Genomic DNA, 22,864 nt, shown 5'->3' with positions numbered 1-22,864 from the left:
TTTAATTTTTGCAGCGACTTGCTCGGGTGGCAGTAGTGTCATGCTTATCTCAGAGAAAAACTGTAGGTCTGGTCTCTGCGGTGTGTGAGTGTCATGAATTCACAGCGTTTGCCCCTGCATGCCGGCAGCCTGAGTATTAGAGTCATATTAGAGTGTATCAACTGTCTGAACTCAACATTACCCAACACAATATCACAGTCCTTGCCGTGTGAATAGCTATCTCATTTATATTGCATTAAATTGCTTTGGTTGACACTGTGTTTTGTGTGTGCGTATGAGCGCACACACACACACACATCCACACAAGATTACATGTCCATGGGTGTTTTTTTTTTGCTACTCTGGATACATGTGTTTGTGCATCTAAGGAGTGTTTACTTCAGTCAGAGATATCCTCTAGAAGCTATAGGGGATATGTCCGTAATCTCTGCAGCACAAATACATAATGTAATGATAAGATTAGCTTGTAGCTCTGTGTTTGCTGACTGGCTAAAGAGACGGAAGGTAAGCATCTGTAAAGAGTAATGAAAGAGTCCCGCTATCAGCTGCCCCAGCACAGATAAATGTGCTGCAGGGGGCTTTGTATATATATTACAAATTAAATGGGAGACAACGTCAAAAGCCGACCTTCTGGTGGATTATGATCATTCGGTGACACTTGTGCTAAACATCATTATTATGCGATCAGTGTCAGAGCTGGTATTGGCAACGCAGTGATATTTTTTCGGGGAAATGCTATGCAGTGGATACAAAATGTACTCCACACAATAAAAGTTTATAAGCACGACACTTTCGTTTGTTAATATCATGCATGAAAGAGGCTTAAAGATTTATTTTAACATGCATTTAAGCTCAAGGTACTAAGACTAAAGTATTTGTGACAAGCTATTGACTTGAGGATTTGCATGTTTAAGTAGTGAAATGCATTATTACATAGGGTTGAGTTTTAATCTTTTAAATTATAAAACAAGTCACAGTCCCCTATAATCAGTTGGTATTCATCTTTAAACTTTATTCCTTCATCTTTCATTACCATTCCATTTTCTCCTCTTTGCTCTTGTCACAGTCCATCTTTTAAACTCAAATGTTGGTGCATCGTAATACATGGTCCTTACCTGTTATTGATTATCCTTCAACCAGTTTTGACATTGCCTCTTTGGAGAATTCTGCAATGGAATTAGAAACAAGGAGCAAAAAGCGATGAGTGCTTTTAGAATACAGCTGAAATCTGTCATAACTGGTCTCTCCAAATGAGGGGAGAAGTGGAGGTAAAGCTTCTTTTTGCAGTCAGAACCGGAGTCCTTGGATGTACATGCAACACAATACAACAATATATCACATTTATGGATGCAGTCCTTCAACTTTTAGCTTTTCGTTGGGGACTGTTTTTTCTGTGAGGCTGATGTAATATCAAATATGTAGGACAGTACAGACGATAACCTGTAAAATACTAATCTGCTCTAATCCTGTGTATAGTGCCATGCGGATTTGTTGTTATCACTGTTTGCAATCACTGTGTCTCCAGTCATTTCAACAAACTGAACCGTAGATAGCAGAACACACAAACCACACAGTCCTTCACATGTAACACTCACACTGTCTATGTCATTCGCACACACATGCACACACACATACACACACACATGCACACAAACTTCAAAGGCACAAGGGATGGTCACCTTCCCGCTCAGTGGGATGCTTTCTGCACTAAAAAAAAAAAACGTACTGAAATATTGGCATTCAGAGAGCAGAAAGAAGCCAAAGGCCAGTGAGAGGACACACAGACCTGAGCCAGAGAGACAGAAATGAAATGATTTTTTGGAGTGCAAACAGCAGGAATAATAAGTTGTGTATGTTAATAATTGATGATATGTTTTCAATGAGCTTTCAACAGGCTTTTTCATTCAAACAGACATTCATTCATTTCATTTAAACAGGAAAAAAAAATCAATGTTGACAGATATTACATGAGAAAATACAATAATCACTCAGTGGAACATATGATTGATATATTATGGCTGGCACTGTTAGCAGAGAGCAACAGTGTGTATTATTAGGCTCCTTGTATTACTCTAATGTTGATGCAAAAATAGTTCAGCTTCTGGGAGAATGTACTTAACACAGATGGGGAAAAAATCAACAGCATTTCCCATTTTTCAGATTGCTCTCTCAAAGAATGTTGATTACGTATTGTACATCATACATTAAACCTAATGTTTAATTTATGATATTTTCATTTATTTTACACCATAAAAAAACCTGGGGATGCTTTACACAGCAGCCAAAAACTAGAAATATCATAATTAATTGTATCAATAAAAAATACAAGGACTAAAATATTTATACGATTTATTTCTACATTATGCAGTCTGATTGCATAAAAAAAGGTATTGCAGTGTTTACACTCTTTTTGGTGTCAATTATTGTCAATTTACTTTACATTACATTTATTAAGCTGACACTGTTATCCAAAGAGACTTACAATAAGTGCATTCAACCGTGTGGGAACAACCAAAATTTGCAAGAATCATGCAAATATATTACCTTCAATCAAATATGCCGAAGTGCTAACAATAAAAAAATAGAGAAATAGTTGTTGTTGTTTTTTTTAGGGGCTGAGGTGCTGTCTGAATTGATAAGTTTTCAGTCTGCAAAGGAAGATGTGTATAGCTTCTGCTGTCCTGATGTCATAGAAAGACTAACCACCACAGCACCCAGCCATCCCCTTTACAGTTTAATACACTGTGTAAACAGATTATATTAGTAAAGTATGCATTTGGTGTAGTGTACACTGATTGCCACATCCATTTCTAAATATATTTTATATTTGCATGTAACATGTGCTGTACACATTATACAGAAACTATAATGTCAATGAAATTTGCTGTGACGTTTACTTATCGGCAGGCAAAGGTACATGTTTTAAAGGCTGTACAGGAGAAATATTTACCCAAAAGAACAGTCATACAATACTGCGTGCACACAGTGTGTTTTGACTGTGGAACACAAGCTCACTTTTCCAGTCCTGTGACTGAGTTCGAAGAGGACTCAGCTGATATTTCACAGCTGAATGGCATTATGTGCCACTATACCACGTTCAGAAAAGTCTACTGCTCGGGTGTTAAACGTGTTCTCCACCACACTGACCTTGCAGTCTTTCAAAACACCATAACACCAAGAGAAAAAACAACCAAAGAGACAAACTGTGTATTCAGAAAACCCCTGAACAGTAAATAATTCAACAAAAAATAAATAAAAATAAAGTACCTAACTTTTATGCTCTTCTGTTCTTTTTGCAGTAGTGTCTTTTTGCATCATAACAAATATTCTGTATTTACTTTTGCAGTAATCTAAAATATTAATGAATGGATACTTAATTATTAGTAGTATTTAATCTCTGTGTTGGATAGTTGTGAGTTTGGTCTTGGTTTGATTTATATTAGTGCTGCTAGTCATTACGCATTAACTGACCATATTAATTAACCATGAACACTTACTATTGAGCATTCTCCCATGCCATATTGTTGTAGTGTTGATACTATATCCCTGCCAATGACAACCAGCGTTTTGTGGACTTACAATGAGTTGTCAAGTTTCCCTAACAGTGCAATGACATCAGCAGAAATTCTGAAGATGCATGCCAATGTGTTCACTGGCTTTAATTATTCATTTAAAATGTGCTGTCTGTTTGTCCTGATAAGCCGCTGGCTCATTCAGTTCTGTGCAGCTGTGTGAGCATAGCTGATTTTTCTAGCTGTACTGTAGATATTGCTCTCAACATTCCTGTCCAGAATCAATGTTCTTCTCCACCAAAACAACAACTTAAACTCTGCTCTCCTTGGATTGCCTGTCTCATGCAGCTATTCCATTACAACGTCTTTTCATTTCCAATGTTAATGCCAGCAAAACATTACCATTCTTTCTTTTCCTTATGTCAGAGATGTGTTCCCGCAGCAAATACTTTATGTGCCTTTAACTTTCTGACAAAAAGTTTAGAAATCCAGCGCTAAAGCTTTGCCAACAGTCGAGCTTGTTAGCGGCAGTGTAAGGTTTAAATTGCCGGCTCAGAGGTGACAGGTGTGTGGTCCTGCGTTGCCTGTATTTGTATTCATCTCACTTTATTTAAGAGGAGGTGTGTAGAGGGGTGGGTGTGGGAGCAGAGGGGAAAAAAGACAGTCTAATCAATTAGGCTTTCAAGGGCTCTGCTCTGCTTTCACCCTCCTAATCAGATACAGCTCTAATTCTCCTCTGCCAAAAAAACACACGAGGAGGCCACCTTAATGAAGAGTGAAGTGCAGTTATGTCAGCCCACCGTGGAGCCAGTGGTAGCCACTACTTGCTTTTTTTTCCCCAAACATTTCCAGCTCTCCAACATCCTACAGAAAGATCTGACGTTGGAGATACCCAAGTGCCACCTTCACATCTCCCCCAGTGGAGATGAAGTGGTTATTTTGGCAGCAATGTAAACCTGGGCCCAATCCTCTCATGTAATGATCCGACAGCTGTGACCTTCACTGGAACCCGTCCCATGACCCTGCAGGTGGAAAGCTGCTGCCGCACCGGCATTAGCAGACAGACAGGCACCTCTTCGGGGAATGGGGTAGAAATAAGAGGAAATGTTTGGCACAGAGGAGAGAGCAGCTTGGAGACACAGTAATTTGTCTGGGTCTGAGCCTGCCGAGCAGAGTCGGGGTCGCACGGGGGTAAGGGCAGAGTGTATACTAACAGCACATGATGAGCATGTACCGCTACTGGAGCGTAAAGGCACAGGGCATGGTGGAAATAACCCATCCTGAACTCCACTTTTGACTCATTAAAGGAACACAGAAACAACTCTCAACTTGCTTTTTTCCTCCCGAGTCACTCATTGATCCTTACTTGAAAGTATTACAGGTGTCAGTCAGAGTCACTGGACGGTTCTAACTGGATTGCTGGATTTTGAGCACACATCCTAATCCCTTAAAAATGCAGACTTTATAGCTATGCAGTGGAGAAGCAGCCTTATTTTGCAGTCATGCATAACTCTTCATTAGTCTTCTCCACAGTGCTCTGAAAAGAAGTCACTCGCTAGATTTCCAGGCTTTTTGCTGTGCTGAGCAGAGGTGCATTCTGGGGCCTGTGGCACCGTTCCGTTTACCATACTGTGAATGTAATTAAATCCAAGAGCTGCCAGTATTTACTGGCAAGGGGGGGCAGCCTCTCTGTGCTCCTCAAACAGCCCTCCATCTGTCTGATTGGACTGAGGTCCCAGGCAGTACCAGACATGACATGGGCACTGGAGGAGGGAGCCCTGACTAAAGCCCCCCTCCTCCAACACAACCTCATGCTGTTTTTAATACAATATGACCTAGCCAGGGGTGGGTTACATTTGTTTGTTTATGAACATAATAAGAGCAGAAACAATCGAGTTTAGCGAACACAATTATTGTTTTTCACTCTGATGTTTTTTTCTTGATATAGGAGTGCAGCTTTGACAGATCGCAGATACAGTGTAGACTATAAAACGTTTAGTGTCAGCAGAGTCTTGAAAGGGGCAAAGGAACACAGATTTACTGTCTAGTGGGTTTAATAACTTAATGGTGCAAAGATCCAATAGAAGAATTGCAGCATGAAACACAGATCTCATTTTAATTGATTCCCTTGACAATATAATACATGCTGGGGGTTTATCCAGATGCAGGCAAGACTCTGTGTGACTGGAGTGACTCGGTCACACTGTGTAGCATCGTCCTAACACACACTGGGAGATATTTGCTTATTTACTAAATTACTGTTTGCGGCGCATAATTTTGCATCAGCTCTGTTTTTTTTTTTTTTGTTTTTTTTTTCTAACTCAGACTCACTATGTAACTCACTATGTAAATGAGATATGGAAATATGTTTTCTGTTGCTGAACCTGAAATATTGGTTGAAGAAGAGATATTCTTGGAACTGCGAGTGTTCATTCATCTCACAAGAGGAAGGCTGTATGTGAGGAGATGTTAAATAGCCTGATGTTGTCAGCTCAACAAAAAGATCAGTCACTGAATCATCGTCACTGAAAAATCAATTATTTTTCGAAGAAAAATGTACTTCTGAATAGATTATTTCTGTAAACAGATAAAGAAAATAATATAACAGGCTATTTGGTGGTTATTACCAGCTGCTTCAATCATATTGCTTCTGGGTTTTAGCCCTTAAAAGTCAGCAACAATAAGCAGGAGGCAACTGGAGGAAAACAGAAATGTAAAATCTTGTGAAAATTGCTTTTGTGTTGTTGATGTGGCGCTGAGTCTACAGCTGTGATGAAGTAACTTTTTTTGTATCATATCTTTTAACTCGTTTCTCTCTCATATTCGCTCTCACTGTGTGTGTGTGTGTCAGAAAAAAATTTAAACACAATTTTCTGCTGCAGCGGTCAGTCTGCTGTGATAAATGAAACACAGCAGATGTCCGTGTACATTTTCATTCCCTTTCCCATATTTTGCACCTCTGCATGCCTTAGAATACATATTGCATGAGACCAAACGCACAATTTTCAGCTGTGCCATTTTTCTTCCATTTTAGTTACGCGCACAAAAAAATAGATACATTTCTTTAGTATACTGGGATCAACACAATTTGACTGATTATTGGCCTTACAAGGTGTTGCCAACAGTAAAGATTTTCCTCATTGTGTCACCCTATGTTTTCAGCAAACACAATCATCACTCAGCTGAGCCAAAAGCCTGATACGTGATCCATGTCTTTGATGTGGGAACTTCGGATTGAAACCTCTTCGTTGGTGTACTTCCCTCGAGGCATGAAATAGCAACACAATTGTTCCATTTTCTGCTGATAAGACCCTGTTACCTCCTGTTTCTTGGACAGTTGTTCTTCAGCAAGTACAGAAATTGTCAGAACGGCGTGTCCTTGTCATTAGCTCAGCGTGGAAGCACCTGTCTTACTTATTACTCTCCAGCTTTACCTCACCAGGAACTGTGGTCGGACAAGGGATTCAAAGGACTAAAAATATGAAAAAATGTGGAGAGCAAATAGTAGAAGAGGCCGAAGCAGATAGACTCCCCCCTGATTATGGCATTTAGGGCTTATTGTGTGTGGGAAAAGGTAGTGATTGAGGTGGGGTCAAGTCCTTGGAAGTCAGAGCCAGAGTGCCCAAGTGAAAACAATGACAGTTATGATGAGGTCTTCTTGATGTGGCCTCTCCGCTGAGCCAGAGGCGAGGCCAGAGATGGAGCTGTGGGAGAGGGCAAAGAGCCCCCTGTGGCGACACTGATCAGATATGGTGTTCAGTATAGCGATGTGGTGCACAGGAGGAGCAGATAAAGACATAGCCTTTGGTCTGAGTCACAGGGTGGAAGGAGGATTCAAGGTGGGGGGAAAAAAAAACACAAAATAAAGAAAGCAAATGAAAGGCATCCTGGAAGGTTTTCTGTGTGGCAATGTGCCTTTAACACAGTGAAAGAAGTGAGACCTTGCTTTTTCTGAGTTTTTCATTCTTTACTATCCTCCTCTGCACTCCCCTCATATACACGCTCACAATAATAAAACAGTATTTTTTTTTTCCACTCCCAATCTCTCTCTGCAGAGTCAATCTTGGTGAAATCACTTTTTCAGGCAATTCACCAAGGTTACACAGGAATAAACCTCAGAACATGGCCATCTAGCTGTTTACTCAGTATTTCCTCAAACATGCACAAATCTACGGAGTGCGAACCATCGACTTGAAGCACTCTTGTTTCACACAAATGCCAATAAATATCATTTTAATCTACAATAGCATACACATATTGTTCTTGACAGTTGGTTTATCATGAGGTTTTATATTATTACTGCAGTCACAGCAGAGCACAACACCGTAGCCAACCTCTGTCTTGATTATTAGTGATGTATATTCTCACTTTTGTCTCCTCATGGTAATTACATTGTAACTAAATCTAATTCATTTTGTGTTATATATACCTCTCTGGCTCTACTCGACTTTGTTTTTCCTCCTATTCTCTTTTTCTGTCCGCAGTCTTTCTCTCACTCTCCCTCTCCTCTCCCTTCGTCTTCCTCCGTCAGGCAATAAGGACTGTCTCCACCAGCTCCCTGTTCAGCTGAATGTCGACATTCATCACATCATCCAGGAACAACTCAACAGTCCCACTAACATGCTGTATTAGACAAAGAGATGGGATGTGAGATGCAGCCTCTATCTAATTTCCCACACTTTTGAATTGGGGGGGGAAAAAAAGAAAAGAAATCTATGAAATGGATGACAAACTCAGACAAAAGATATCAAATCAGCATTTTCTGGATGCACTGGAGGTAATCACATACTCTTGAACTTTTCTTTGCATCTGAAAAATCTGATATCAAACCTTCCCTGTATGACACAGTGAGTTTGAAATAAACTGCAGGTAGAACTAAAATGAAAGAAATACATTAGAAGACTAATAATACATTATTGCTTTGGATTAAATATGTATCTCCTTCATGTGACATCTCCCTTTTATCTCTCTCCGGTGCTTGCTCACTTCCACGCTGTCGCATCACGTTCTGTATCTCATGTGCAAGACAACCGCATAATCCACAGTGTGTGTGACACGGGGAGTAGGCTGGTGGTGGTGGTGGTGGTGAAGGTGAGGAATTCTTTATTCCAAGGAGCACTTTGTGCAGTCTTGGAGCAACTTGAACAAAAACTGTGAAAACCCTGTTTCAGCCTTTTTTTTGGTTTTGTTTTAACTTCAGTTGAAGGATTTTATGCTCTTCTATGGGTTGTGACATTTCTAAGACCATCTGGCTTGTAAAAGAAAAAAAACATTTATTTAATGTGAAACAGTGGCAATATTTTTAGCCATAAAAATTCAAGTACATAAATAACTGAATATTCTGTAGGACTCTGGACATCAATTCAGACATGAATTAGCTGTACTGCTTATTCACAGGACAACATTTTTATAAGCAAGAATTAAACAAACAAACGAACAAATACCACTTGTTCTTGGAATGAAATGATTTGGATAATGATTAAATGTCAGCACTACAGGGATCATTTCAGTTTCATTTAACTCTGTTCACACTGTGTTCACTTGATCTTAACAAATTAGTCACTTGATGAAAAAAAACATTGCAAATCCCACAAGAACTTCACTATCAAGCTAAACTGTTACACACAGCCTGATTATGCTCAACTGAATGAACACTGGCGTTGATGTTCTTTTAATGATGCCTCGAATCATTCCTGAGCATTTCAGCATTATTTTCTAAAATAATGGATTAGTTGTTGTTTGGTCCATAAAATGTCAGAAAATGGTGAAAAAAGTTGATCTCTGTTTCCCAAAGCCTGAGGTGACATCCTCAAAAAAAAAAAATCAGTTTACTGTAATAGAGGACTTGAGAAGCTGAAATCAGAGAATTTTGAGATTTTCTCTTACAAAATGACTCAGAAAACGTAATTGATTATCAAAATAATTGGCAATTAATATAATAGTTGACAAGTAATTGATTAATTGACTAATCTTTGAAGCTCTAAACACCCAAACACAGTGAACTGATTTTTATCTTTGAGATGGAGTTCATCTGTACTTTGTACCGTTGTTGTTTTGGTGGCATTTATTTCAGATGGACAAAATGCCAGATTTAAATATTTAAAACGATAGTTCATTTAGGGACGTTTGCTTTATTGCTGAGAGTTAAATGAGAAGATTGACACCACTCTTCTATTTGTATACTAAATATGGAGCTGGACCCAGCAGCCAATTAGCTTAGCTCAACATAAAGACAGAAAATAGAGAAAATATCTAGTCTGGTTCTGCAATTAAATCCTCCTACCAGCACCTCAAACAGACTAATTAATGTGCAATATCTTGTTTGTTTAAAATGTACAAAAACTGAATTGTAAGTGGAAAAAGACAATTTGCTCTTTTACAGAGGGTGTAAAGTTTCTGCTGGCAAATGCGATACATATGATATGTAATGTAATACTATATAATTTATGTATTAAAATAGATACATTTAAAAAATCTATATTCTGATCATAAATGTTTAAAATGCTTGTTGACTCATCTGTAAACTAAGTTGATTTATAAGCAGGGAGTTCTGTGTTTTTTCTGTACGCTGGAAGCAACCAATGTGGTTCAACTTGTCAGTTTTTCTGTCAGCTTGGTCTTGCCAATATGCAGCCTATCACACACCTGAATAAACAGAAATGATGTTGACCAAGGTTTTGTTCTTTTACGGGCTGTTGGACAACTCCAATTTGAGACTTTTTATCACACAATAGCAAAGAAGACTCTGAAGAATTTCTGAATTTCTAAAGACGAATAAGAGTATTAAAGCCTGAGGCCTGGTGCGTGTGGCTTTCAAGTCGTCTTACTCTCGTGTTCTTTGAACAAAAATCAGAAGAGAAAGTTAAACATTGAACATTGCATCAGCATGGTCAATTTCTTCTTCTATGGTATCCATCCGACCGTGGAGTCAATTTTTTTTTACTCTTCCTACTGTGTGAGGATTACAGAACAATAACATGTATCTACCCAGCATTCCTTGAATAACCTGACATCAAAAAACCTGGGCTGAAACAAACGAACATGAAACTCATGTCATCGTGTCGCACAGATTGCATCATCAAAGTTGTTTTGCATCATGTGAGCGGTGAATTACCTCAGCTTAACATGACCCCTCCCTTAATTACCATATTATCAACACTTAATATTATAATACGTCTTTATACATACTACAAAGAAGTTGTCCGGATACATATGTCTTCTAGCAGCCACATAAATATATAATAGAAAAAGTTCATCGACATCAGGCAATGCCTTTGATAATAAAACATGAAAGTGACGATTAAATAGAACCTGAAAGCTCCCATATCTTGTCTGTTCTATCAGATTACACTTCTTATATGTGACACATCTTTATCATATCCACAGGGAGTTTTACCAGCAGGTCTCTATGGTAGACAGCTGGACTACATGTTGAGTAAAGGACAGTGAGTAGAGTATGACATGTAAAATTGCTCTATACATATCAGACCACATTAGGAAATCTGCTAACCTGAGTTTTCCTTACCCTTATTAAACTTATCTAATAAGCATGGATAAAGTGCTGCTGGCACGTCCTCAGGCATTTCCTCGAGCAAATGCAAGCTCAGTAAGATCTATTTTGAAGCTGCGAATAGTTCTTAGAAAAATACCTGAGTAGCATTTAGATGTTGCTGCAGCTTCTAGTCTTAAACATTTTCAAGGGTACTTAACTATTTTTGCCAGAGTGTTAAAACAAAGGAGCTGAAGATGGCTGTAATGTGCTGTTCCGGGTATCTTTTTGCCTCCTTGAGATGAGATGAAGTCAAATGCATTCAGAATAGTTCTTTCACCTGTAATGAGCTGATAGCCAGCGGGTAGCTGTTGTCTCCCGCTGTGGCTTCTGTATTGATAGTTTCCTTTTCAAACACACCTCATCCACCCCCCGTGGCCTGCGGGGGCCAGGTTGCTACTGTGCTTCGTAGTTTGCCCTGATGCTTGTTCTAATCTTTAGACACAGCAAGCAATGAGGCAGCGATCCCCTTTCAAAAGAGAAAACAAGGACAGGTTGTGTTCATAGAATATGACATATGTCTGGAAATGGGTTCTTGTTATGCTGATATGGCTCTTCCTGAGGCGTTACATTGACAACCCACAGCAGGTGACCACCGATTAATCTCTTCACCACACTGACATTCAACCAATAGTGCAGCAGAGGGACTCCTCAATGGATAACGCAGAGCCGGAGTCAGAATCAGTGAGGAAAAAGGCAGAGAACACTAATATTGCATCCACCCAGGGTTCTTCAGCGACTGTGACTGAAGTGCTTTTGTGTCACATGTAAAAAAAAAAAAAATCCCTGAGTGATACACTGCATATGTTTATTGTTGCTCAGTTACGTTCAGACAGAAACCTCTCTCATTATCATGGCCAGAAACAAATAGGGTGTATAAAAAAAAGAAAAAGCCTGTTTAACAGAAGCGAAGCTGATCTTCCAATTATCTCTTATCCACATTTTCTTTATCCAGAAAATTTTATCAGTTGCGGTTTAGACGCTAATTAGAGCTAATTAGTTTCTTCTCCACCCTAAAATCAGAAAACAAAACAAAACACAATATTCGAAAAAAAAAAGACATTGCAGTCCAGTAAAACTCCCCGTGGGAACTAACTTTGCTTGGAAACCTGAAGCATGTACCTGGCTGCGTGGAGTCTATTTGATTTGGTACTTCAGTGATAGATCGCTTAACAAACCCAAGCTGATCTAGCCATTAGTAAAGAACACAACAACTTTTCTTTTTTTTTTATGTTGACGTTATATAGCGGTTGTGGTAGGAGTAATTAACAAAGGTGTATTAGTCTAATGAGTGCCCTTGCTGAACCTCATGAGAGAAATTAAGGCTGCAGGTTCTGAGGTATGCTCCAAGTTCATCTTCTTGGAGGTGGTGGGAAAGCTTATTGATTATCTCCCGCTGTTTCTGTCAAGTCTGAGAAAGCTCCAGCCCTCCTTACCACAGGTTCAAAGAAAATGAGGGAGTGCTTTGAAGGGGCTAAAATGGATAAATTCAAAGGGTATAGGTTAACTTGTGTTTTAATGAACTTGAAAAACATACTTAGGCATAGGCACACATTATAAAAGTATGAAAAAAAACTACATATCTAATATGGTTGAAAGAAATTAGAAGACATTCAAATTTAAATTATGATAATGTGGATTTTAAAATGCTTTTAAATTAATTTAAAGGTAATCAAAAAAGGATGTACATAAGTAGAGTAATTATGAATATTATAACTGTGAGACAGAGAGGACGATACATTCACATTAGTAATTGCCTTGCTGTTTGGTCTCTGATAGGATTATATGTAAGCTTCCCGAGTCTCAGAGACAATCAGTTCATTACTGGACAAGAGTAATACACTGAAACAGAAATAAATGGCATATTTATATTTGATGCTGTTTCGCCCCTATTAACCAACAACAACATAAGAGTGGATCAAGTATTTTGTATATCCTTTTGACATCTACAATATGTATTCACGGTGACTTTAGCTACTGTTATCCTTACCTCAAACCAGAGAGGCTGCGGCAAACAAAAACTTCTGAACAAACAAATTTAGGGCAAAACAAAGAAGACTATCCTAATATGTCACCTAATTGTTCATTAATTATATCATAAATCACTGTGACAATGACAGCTAGTCCCAATTACAAATGTCACGGTTGGCCTGGCCCTCTATCAAGCTTCATTGTCCCTGGAAACTATACTTTGAACAAATCACCTTGTTTATTTAATGGCAGAGTGTAAGAATGTATCATTAAAACATATACATATTCTATTCACATGTTAAATACATAGTACATTCAACATGTGTGTGATTTGCTTAATGATAAAAGTTAAGACGTTACATTAAGACGTGAGACTGGGAAGCTGGTTTGAAGCACTAAAGATGGTAAAAATGTTTATCATCAGCAACAGTGTTTCTGCTGTTTGACCTGTTTGGTATCATTTCTAATGAATGAAGATGCTGCTGTATTCCCCCTGGGTTACAATAATGCTTCTTACCTCTTCCAAAATAATAATGATGATACAGGTCCAGGGTGTAGGATTTAGAGGGTTCTATTTACAGAATATGGCAGGTGGATAGAATATAATATGCATAACATATTTTCTAGTGTATAATAAAAACAACAATTGTTTTTATTACCTTCAAATAGTCTTTTATATCTACAAACACTGTGGTTTCTCTTCCACAGAGTCTGCCATGTTGAATCACCATGTTTCTTCAGTAGCCAACACTGATTTCCTGTGGACAACCATTTCCAAGCCTTGGTTTGGCATTATAGACATTGCCATCTTGGTTTTTTTGGAGCCAGAGGTGAACATATTTGGATGAGCGTGTTCAGCTGCTGGGTGAAAACTGTGAATCAGTCTCAGCTAGTTTAGAGTTTCAAGCACGAACAAATGGTGGCCTGCACTGCCCAGATTGATAGTTTGATTTGACTTTGAGTTTTGTGAGCCTGGTGTGTTGCACTGGATGGACTCACTGAGAATGACTTGTCAATCACAAGTTAGCCACACCCTAAATCATACCCTGCTTTATCGGGATCATAATTTACAATATGAACATCATGCTGTATGGAAGAAGACCAGTGATTGAGACCATAAACTCATCAGGATACATTTTATTGAAATAATAAATCAACTGAGATGTTCATTCTCATAAGCTTATATACATTTGGACTTTTTTTGTTGCCAAATGTGCTGCTCCCTGCTGACTGTTAGCAAGAATGGAGGTTTAAGACATTTGACCTAACTTATCTTTCTGCATTGTCTTCTTTTTTCAGACCGTCAAGCTCTGTCCACTACTGACAATGTTTGTTTTACATGCTTTGTGACCACCACAGTTTGTCCTTCATGTTGCGAAGGAGAGGGTGAGGCGAGGCGGTAGTAAATCAGTAACTATACCACTAAAACCTACTCACTTGTCCTTTAAATATTCATCTTTATTAAAATGTTTTTCTTAGACATGATAAAGAGTAGGGAAGTCAGTTTTATGACTGGAGGATATTGATTCCAAAATAAAAATGTTTAAATCCCTCTATTGAGCATTCATAAGCAGGAAATATACATTAAAAAAATGTTTCATAACACAGTAATGAAGTTGCAGATATAAGTATTAAGTAATGTGTTTGCCAGTGACTACAGGTCATTTTGTAGACACTGCTGTATAAACAGATGGATGACTTTAGTGTAGTAATATAAAATACTGTATGTCTAGGAGAAGTTATAATACTACACATTAAAATAAATGCTTAAAATGTCCTTGGAGCTGTTTACAACTAGATAATGGTGTGTTATGAATGATGTGATTATATACTGCTCAGGAAAAAAGGATGAGACAGAGTAAACTGTGACCAAACAAAGACAAAATGTGGGTAAATGTAGAATGATGAAAAAAAAAAAGATTTGATTTGCAACACAACTATTTTGTAATTTCATCCTTTCTTTTTTTTCCCTCTGAGAGACTCGATACAATCAACACAACAGTATCAACAACTCTTTTGCATGCAGAAAAGGTAACAGACCTCAGATAATATCAATCTTTATTCACAATGAATTCAACAACGACAAACAACAAAACGTGTGTTTAACATATTAATCAGAACATAGTTGCGACTATTTATTCTGTTGATTTTACCAGTCCTCATCCGGATCTTTTGCAGATTCAATCCAGATTTCTTACTTATTGTGTTATATCATAATGCATGCACTGTTTATTTATGTATTATGGAACCACAGGTCATCAGGGTGTCCTCCGAACCCGTTAAGTCCCTGGGGATTCACTCAATAAGGACGTGACCTCGATGCAACTCATTCTTTGTAATTTTTTTTTTTCCCTCTGCACTGTACATTTGTATTCTGATTGTGCCTGAATGCCGGCAGTGACAGCTATTTAGCATTGTATTTGAATGCCTTTAAAAGGACCTCTTCAAAGGAGCACAGGCATGGTAACAGGGAATAGAACAAATAGCAGATGGTGTTGAAACTCGATGTTCACATCAGGGGGTGATGCAAATGTTCATCATTCATTAATACTGAGGACAGTAATTTGATAATAACTGAATACATTCCGCGTGACTATCTTCAGCGAGTGTTTTTCTGGGCATTGCACACTACCCAAGACACAATTTATATCTGTGTAGTAAGATAGAAAGAGGTCAATCATTATGGATGCAGAGATGGAAGACCTAGCTAGAGAGGTCATTATCTGCTCCAGACTTCGAAGAGATGCAACGATGGACTGCAAAATAACTATCAAGACTGTAAACACAGAAATCAATTTATTAGCAGGAGTAACTGATGGGACTTCAGCGCTTGACCAGAATCACATAGTAATTTTAGTAGCCACTGTTGTGCCTGTAGTTAATCATGCAGTAAACCCTGAAATGATTTTAATACTCAGGTGTTAATTATTGAATAATTTTACTGCTTGGACTGTGGCGCCACGCTCAAAGCTTTTTTGTGATGCTACATTAATGCAGGACAAGATGGAGTTTCTTCGAAATTCATTATGTTAGAGTTTACTCAACTGTGATTCGACTACTTAAAAGTCTCTAATGACTGATAATAATCCATCTAACTCCAAAAATGAATCATTACTGAGCTCCATTGGTTTAAAGGGTCTCAAAAATGCAGAGGGTTTGATAGGATGAACAAAATAGATTGAAGGAAGAGAGGTGCATATTTTAGAAAAACTGTTTCTATGTTGAGGAGGAGAGCAAACTTGTGTCTGAATGGCTGTGTGAGCAATTTATTCCATGTCCATTTTGAGGTGAGTTTTAAGACACCTACTGTTTCACCCCGGGTCTCTGATATCTAATCAATAAATAATCTGTGACTGGATCTGCACTACCATTCCCCCATCCATCACTCACCGATCTCCCTTTGTATCATTCTGTGAATTTATAGGTCACTGCCTGCATGCTAAACCAGACAGCAGTGGTGAAATTTCCCCTCAAATCCTTATACTTGCTTATCCTTGGTTTCATTATATACCATCGTTTCTCAAAGTCTCCCTGTGCTGCCTCACATTTCTGGCCACACAGTGGCAGAAAAGCACACACACACACTGTGAACCCTTTCTCATTGTCTTTGTTCAAAAAGTCTCATTGTTCTGCATCATCCGCTTGTCTCTTGACCTTATCTCTGTTCTTTCCAAATGGACAAAGCAACAGTACAGTCATGCATCCTGTCACCAAGTGCCGCACATAATTGGATTGTTAGACTCACCGCCTGAAACTGAGCACAGAGATCTTATTTGGTTTGCAGTGTTCTTCCTTTTTCTGTCCCTCTCACTTTGTTATCACTTGTTCTCCCTCTCCTCTTTTTAGACCAATCTACCTCTGTCCTCTCTTATTGCCCTGACCCGTCCGTCTAATCCCTCCCTTTTTCTTTCTTGCTCTGATCCACTCTCTGTATATAGTGTCGCTAGGCAGTGGGAGGTACAGAGAGAGACAGGATTCAGAGGTCATTTTACAAGTGTAGCTGCTAATTAACAGAAATGGAATGAATCATTTCAAAGGGAGATGGTGTGGACACACAATCCAGCCCTCTGTTTCATCTTGTGTTTTTTTCCCCTCTTGCCTGGTGTTGGTTCCCTTTCAAAAGCACTCCAAAAACACTTGATCGCCTCTATTTCCATGGACACAGACACTGCTCCCGGCTTGGATTAGCAGGTTTCGAAGAGCGAATGCCACTTGGACAAATCCACCCAATTTTCTCATTCTAGAGATTACATTTAATTTCACATGTTCAGCTCCTGCTCTATCAATTTTCACCATTTATTAAACTTACTGACCTTAATATGAGGTCTCTGAGAATCAAAATGCTTTCCACATGTCAAGTAGGACAAAGAGCAAGTATGGATCCTAGACCATCTTTATGTAGACACCATATGTGGTTTCCACCCACATAACTCAATTTATAATCTTAACAATCAGTGATGGATATTTTGGAACATACAGTGTGCCAAAAGGAGAACAATGAGAATATAATTTTATATGAGAACTGTATTAGAATACAGCACTTTATATACAGCAATTTGTGAGACTACATTTTCAATTCTCTGCATTTCAAAAGAAAATATTGTTTTTTTTTCTGGGCTACCTTTATATGAAGGCTGTCAAAGTATTGTAATTAGCTCTTGTGTCATGCATTGTTTGCATCCCTTTTCTGTTAGTACTTTTATATTGTGATTTGACATTGTATATTTTGGTACTTTTAATTGTATATACCTTGACTGACTTGGGACCTCATGCTTTTACAGTGCTGGACACAATGGCTCCTTTTTCACCTCTGCACATCTGGCCAGTCACAGCATGAAGTTCGTGGGCGTGAATGTCAGATTGACGGTTTTGGAAAGTTACTGACACAGCTCCTGCTATCTGCTGATAGAAAGGTGGGGGTGGACAGGGTTTTCTAAAATGATTTGACTAACGTACAAGCAGTTCTGAAGAAGGCAGTGTCACCCTTAAATTCCATAGCTCTGTCATAGCTCTGTGACATTGTGGCCACAATGCTGTTTTAGTCCGTCTCCCATCTCAGCATCTTCCTTGCCAGAATTTCAATTGCTTACATTTGGTTCCTTTTCTTTGGTTTATATGCTTCTTCTAATTAGGCTACATAGTTAAATTGTTTCTCTTTGGTCTGTTTTTATGATCGGGAGTCTGCATGGGGTGTTCCAGCCAGCTCTAATCTGCTTAAAAATAGAGCAGTTGTGTATTCTTCACAGAGCAGAGCGGGGAGCCGCTTCTTCTCAGTTACACTGCAGCACTTCTGGAAGAATCACAAGCATTGTCTGAAATAGGCGCAACCAGCAGCCAATCAAGCAACCGTGATGCAGCCTTGGCCGTTTGGAATTTAGGAGTCAGGGTCATGGTTTACTGGAATCTAACCCAGCATGCCCTGTGTATGAGACCGGATACATCCTAGACAGGTGACCAGTCTATCACACAGTAAACAATAATACATCTAAAGACACACCCATTAATGTCGACCGTTCACCTAACCTAACCTATGGGCTCTGAGAGGAAGTCAGAGCACCCATATGGAACAGACATGTGAGTATAAACTAGCCAAAGGTTAATGGTGTAATTAAATCACCCACAGCACCAGACTACCTTTCATAGGTTACAGCCATGACCGCACAGAATGCATTTTTTCTCTTCTCAAGTGCATGATGCAGATTAAAGAATTAAGACTGATTGCTTATGCATAATACAGAATTAGTAAAACACTGAGAGAGATCAGTTTTCTACAATAAAAAGACCTTTCACTAAACAGGGAGGTAAAATATATTAGCAAGGAACTTGGTGGCTTCTGTCATGGATAGGCCAACATAACCTACAGCTACAGCTGAACTTCTAATCAATAATTCAAGCATGCATACACCTATCCTCATCATATGTCTTTCTATTCCGACTTCTTTGAATGACAGATAAACTCAAGTGTGTGTGTGTGTGTAGTGGTGCATATGAAAATACTAAAAGCAGAGGTGCCTCGTTACAGGTGATGATATTGCAGCCCAGATTGATGCCATAGTTCTGCCTCTGCCAAGGAATCAATGACATGGCTGCCGGTACGAATCAAGCTCACAGCTGCCAGTAAAGTGCAGCTCGGCTTCGATTGGAGACAGGTGGATGGATAGTTTTAAATAAAATTAAACAACAATGGGGTGGTAGATATATTGGAAATGTTTATTTATGTTCGTGTGTGAGGACCAGAGTGGAGAAATAGAAAAAAAGAGGAGAGTAAAGCTTTTATGAGTTTCTGTGAGATGATAGAAAGGGATATAAGCAAGGAGCATTTTGGTGAGGAATGAGAAGGGTCGGAAAACACAAAAGACATTCAGTCCAACTGAAATTAAATTGATTTTTTTTTGTCTGCTACAGCATACAGTTCTGCTCTGTAAATCACTTGTCCTGAGTTCTCCTTTGAAAAAAATCTGAAACCAAAAGGGAATATTTTTGGTTTCACAGAGCGCCCCATAGTTTTACATGAATTCATCAGAATCATGTTCCGCTATCCAGCCATTTGGATCTTTAGAGCTGGTGGTCAAACTTGAACAACAGCAGCCTGCTACACAAAGTAGGAGCCACACTCTGATCAACAACCCACAATAATCATTCCTGCTAAAGTCTGCCAATCTAACTCACAAACATGTAACAGTGCATAGCTAATGTTACTTTACAAAGTTTTGTTTCATGATACTCAATACCAAAATTATACTTGAGACTGAAACTATATTGATTTGATACTCATGTTGTCACAAAACCATGAGATCCACAAATGGATCGCATTTACAATGAAATCTTTACAGTTTAATGTTAATTTCATGCATATCAAGACAAATACCTAGTCTGTGCTTATTTTTATTGAGTTAATAATATCAATTAGTAAAGTAATATTATGTATTACAGACCTGCCCTGCACAATGCCCATGTATTTTAGTTACAACATTTTACAGGCTATTTACTGTGAAACGTTATTCCGACAACTCAATTACATGTTGTTGTTTTATGTCCAACATGGGCAATGATATGTTTGCTAAATCTAAGTGTGCCTTTTTTTTTTTTTTTTTTTACCAGTCATTCTGTCTGACAATTGTTTAGAAGTGACATGTAGCTAGTAAGCCTCTGCTATTTAGCTATTTGGTTTTAAAAAGCACCAAAATGTGATCACCAAATAACCGTCGCTTAGTACAAAGTCACTGTGCATGATTGTAGGTTATTGAGCACAAATTAAATCGAAAATGTTCAACACGAGCTTTGAGTGTTGTGTGTGGAGGAATACCAGAAAGCAGAGGGGAGGGACAGACAGACAGCTGTGCTTCTGGATGAATAAACACAGTCAGATTTTCAGATCTGGCAGGAAGACAGCTCAGAGTTTATTTTTTCAACTTTTTGGATTAAAAAGTGGATTTATCTTCATGCTGGCTTTTCCACCTGTCTGCAACAGAGACACACACGTATAAGTATAAGTACACAAGTATAAGTACCTCATATAACCCTGCTTAAAAGAACCCAAACCATCCCTTGAAGGTACATCCGGAAGACTAGAGATGAAACAAAGACCTAAAATAGCCCTTTTTCCCCCTTTCACACACTATTTCATGCTGTCATTGGTCACTTAAAATGGGTAGAGGTCATTGTTAATGGTATCAAGAAATAAAAATGGTGTCTGTTGTTATGCCAAGGAGTTTTTTTTCTCCCATGTTTCTGTTATAGAGCACATTTCATTAGTCCGTCCCATCAGGAAGGTAATTCAGAGTAAAATATGAAGGCTAAATTACAGTGCGTGGGAACACTGGTATATAATCACAATGCTGACATATCTAGCCTTGCTTGAGGAGTGGTTAATAAAGAAAATGAGACACTGTCAAATTTCCAAAGTATGAATACATTTTTTTGCAGTGCATTGTGAAACACAGTCAACTCCCAAAGGCAGCGTTATCGAAGTTAATGTTATCACCGAAAAGGCTTTTGCCTTAACATTTCAATCACATGCACCGACGCTAAACAATATGTCGGAGCCGCAAATGCAGCAGAAGTTTAAAGGTGTATGCTTTCCTGTGACACTTGACAGTAGTTTATCAGATTAACAAGGGTATTAGTCATCTTTCAGTGACATCTAAACCTCCTCACATGTGAGATATTAGTGCGGCTTCAAAAAAACAAGGCCATGTACATGTATCAAATAGAGTAGCTCTAGAATTCAAATTGCCTTGTTAGCTGTCGCATAAACCCTTTAGCTTCAGCTCATACATTTATGTAGAGGTACAGTGTACGGTAAATGTCTGTAGGTGCAAAAGGTGTATATGAATTCAAACAGTACATACTGTCGTTCTGTCGTACTGTCGACAACTGTTTTCAAAGACATCGCTGCTAAGGTTTTCCAACTTGCATTTCACTCTGATTCACTGAGATGATGGATAGCATGTGTTCTACTACGTCTCCCAGGGTGAAGCAAATTGAATACACTCACTGGAATAAAGCAGGGGGATTCACTGGTTTGTGACTGTCAAATAATGTGCCAAATGTCTCTGTGTACCTATGTCACAGAGAAGAGGGGGGGGGGGGGGTTCCACAAGGCAGATGAGGAAAAGCTGCTAAATCATCAGATATTACAAATGTAAATATAATGAGAAAACAATGGGGGCCAAGATGGAAAGCAGGTGCAGTCAATTAGAGAAAACATGGCTTTTTTTTTTTCTAATTTTAATTAAAAGATAGCTAAATAGAAATACCTATGTGAAAGAAAGATGTCTCCCCCCACCTAGATTCCTTCATCCATAATGGATGTTGTATTGGATTATCTATTGCACTACCATACTTAAGTAAACTCTGTTTATTAAATGTTATCCATCAAACAACTTACTGCATTTTAGCAACAAGCCAAGCAGTGATTTAAAAAGAAATGCAGCTTGTTGTGTATCTTGTTTGGAGAAAAGCTTCTGAGAGCTGTAGTGCAGTTCTGTGCCAAAAGAGTTTTAGGTTTAGAGTTCGGCAAACGGTTATCAGGTGAACAAGAGGGAAAGCCACAGAGGGAAGGTAGTCATGGGAGCAAGTTCTGCAAAAGTCATTTTGGCAGGTAGTGAACGCTATATGCTGAGTAAGGCCAAAAACTTTTGGATGAGGAAGAGACGAGCAGACTTGCATCATAATGTTTACAATTCTATGGGGAAAAAGACTAATAGTTCCTTCAACTTGTAGTCCATTCCCATCTGAGGTGTGCAGTGTATAACAATGAATGATCCAAGCAATGGATTTGAGTGAAGGACATCTGGATTCCTGGCAGAACTCGCCGAATGTTATACTTCTGTTTGGATGATCGTTTGTTATTCAGAAAAAAAAGAATCATGATATAGCTCACAATTAACAGATTCGAATAGAAGAATCAGAATAAATGCAACTGTGGACGAGGCAACGCTACTGTCTCAACTAGGGGACAAACTCCTGAAACATCCTACATTTTCCATCAAGGATAGCATATTTTATCAACACTGCAGTTTCACTCATCATTCCAATTTATAACCCTCATCCCAAAGCTGACATAAACCTGATTTAAAAAATTCAATTCAGGGTTCTTTAAAATCTTGCACCAGATACTACACGTGACATTCATAAAATAGTGCAAATTACAACAATATGTTCACAAAACAGACCGCATTATACTAAAACTGCTCTGCTGCAAACAATTACAGCTGGAAAATTTTGAGAGTAATTGAGTCCAATCCTCAGTTGGTTACTCGGCTCCCATCGACATCAAACAGCATATGAAAATGCATGATTATAACCTTTGCATTTAGACAATATTTGT

At 38.6% G+C, this 22,864-nt stretch overlaps 1 long non-coding RNA gene across 2 annotated transcripts in view; it reads left to right on the top strand.

Annotated features, from left to right (window-relative positions):
* LOC113747140 (uncharacterized) overlaps nucleotides 1–22,864 on the top strand; it is a 140,444-nt gene that overhangs the window by 83,237 nt on the left and 34,343 nt on the right. The gene's annotated exons all lie outside the window — the stretch shown is intronic.

Source organism: Larimichthys crocea, chromosome XII (genome assembly GCF_000972845.2).
Source record: "Larimichthys crocea isolate SSNF chromosome XII, L_crocea_2.0, whole genome shotgun sequence".
NCBI classification, from domain to species: Eukaryota; Metazoa; Chordata; class Actinopteri; family Sciaenidae; genus Larimichthys; species Larimichthys crocea.
This window is presented reverse-complemented; position numbering and strand designations above follow the sequence as displayed.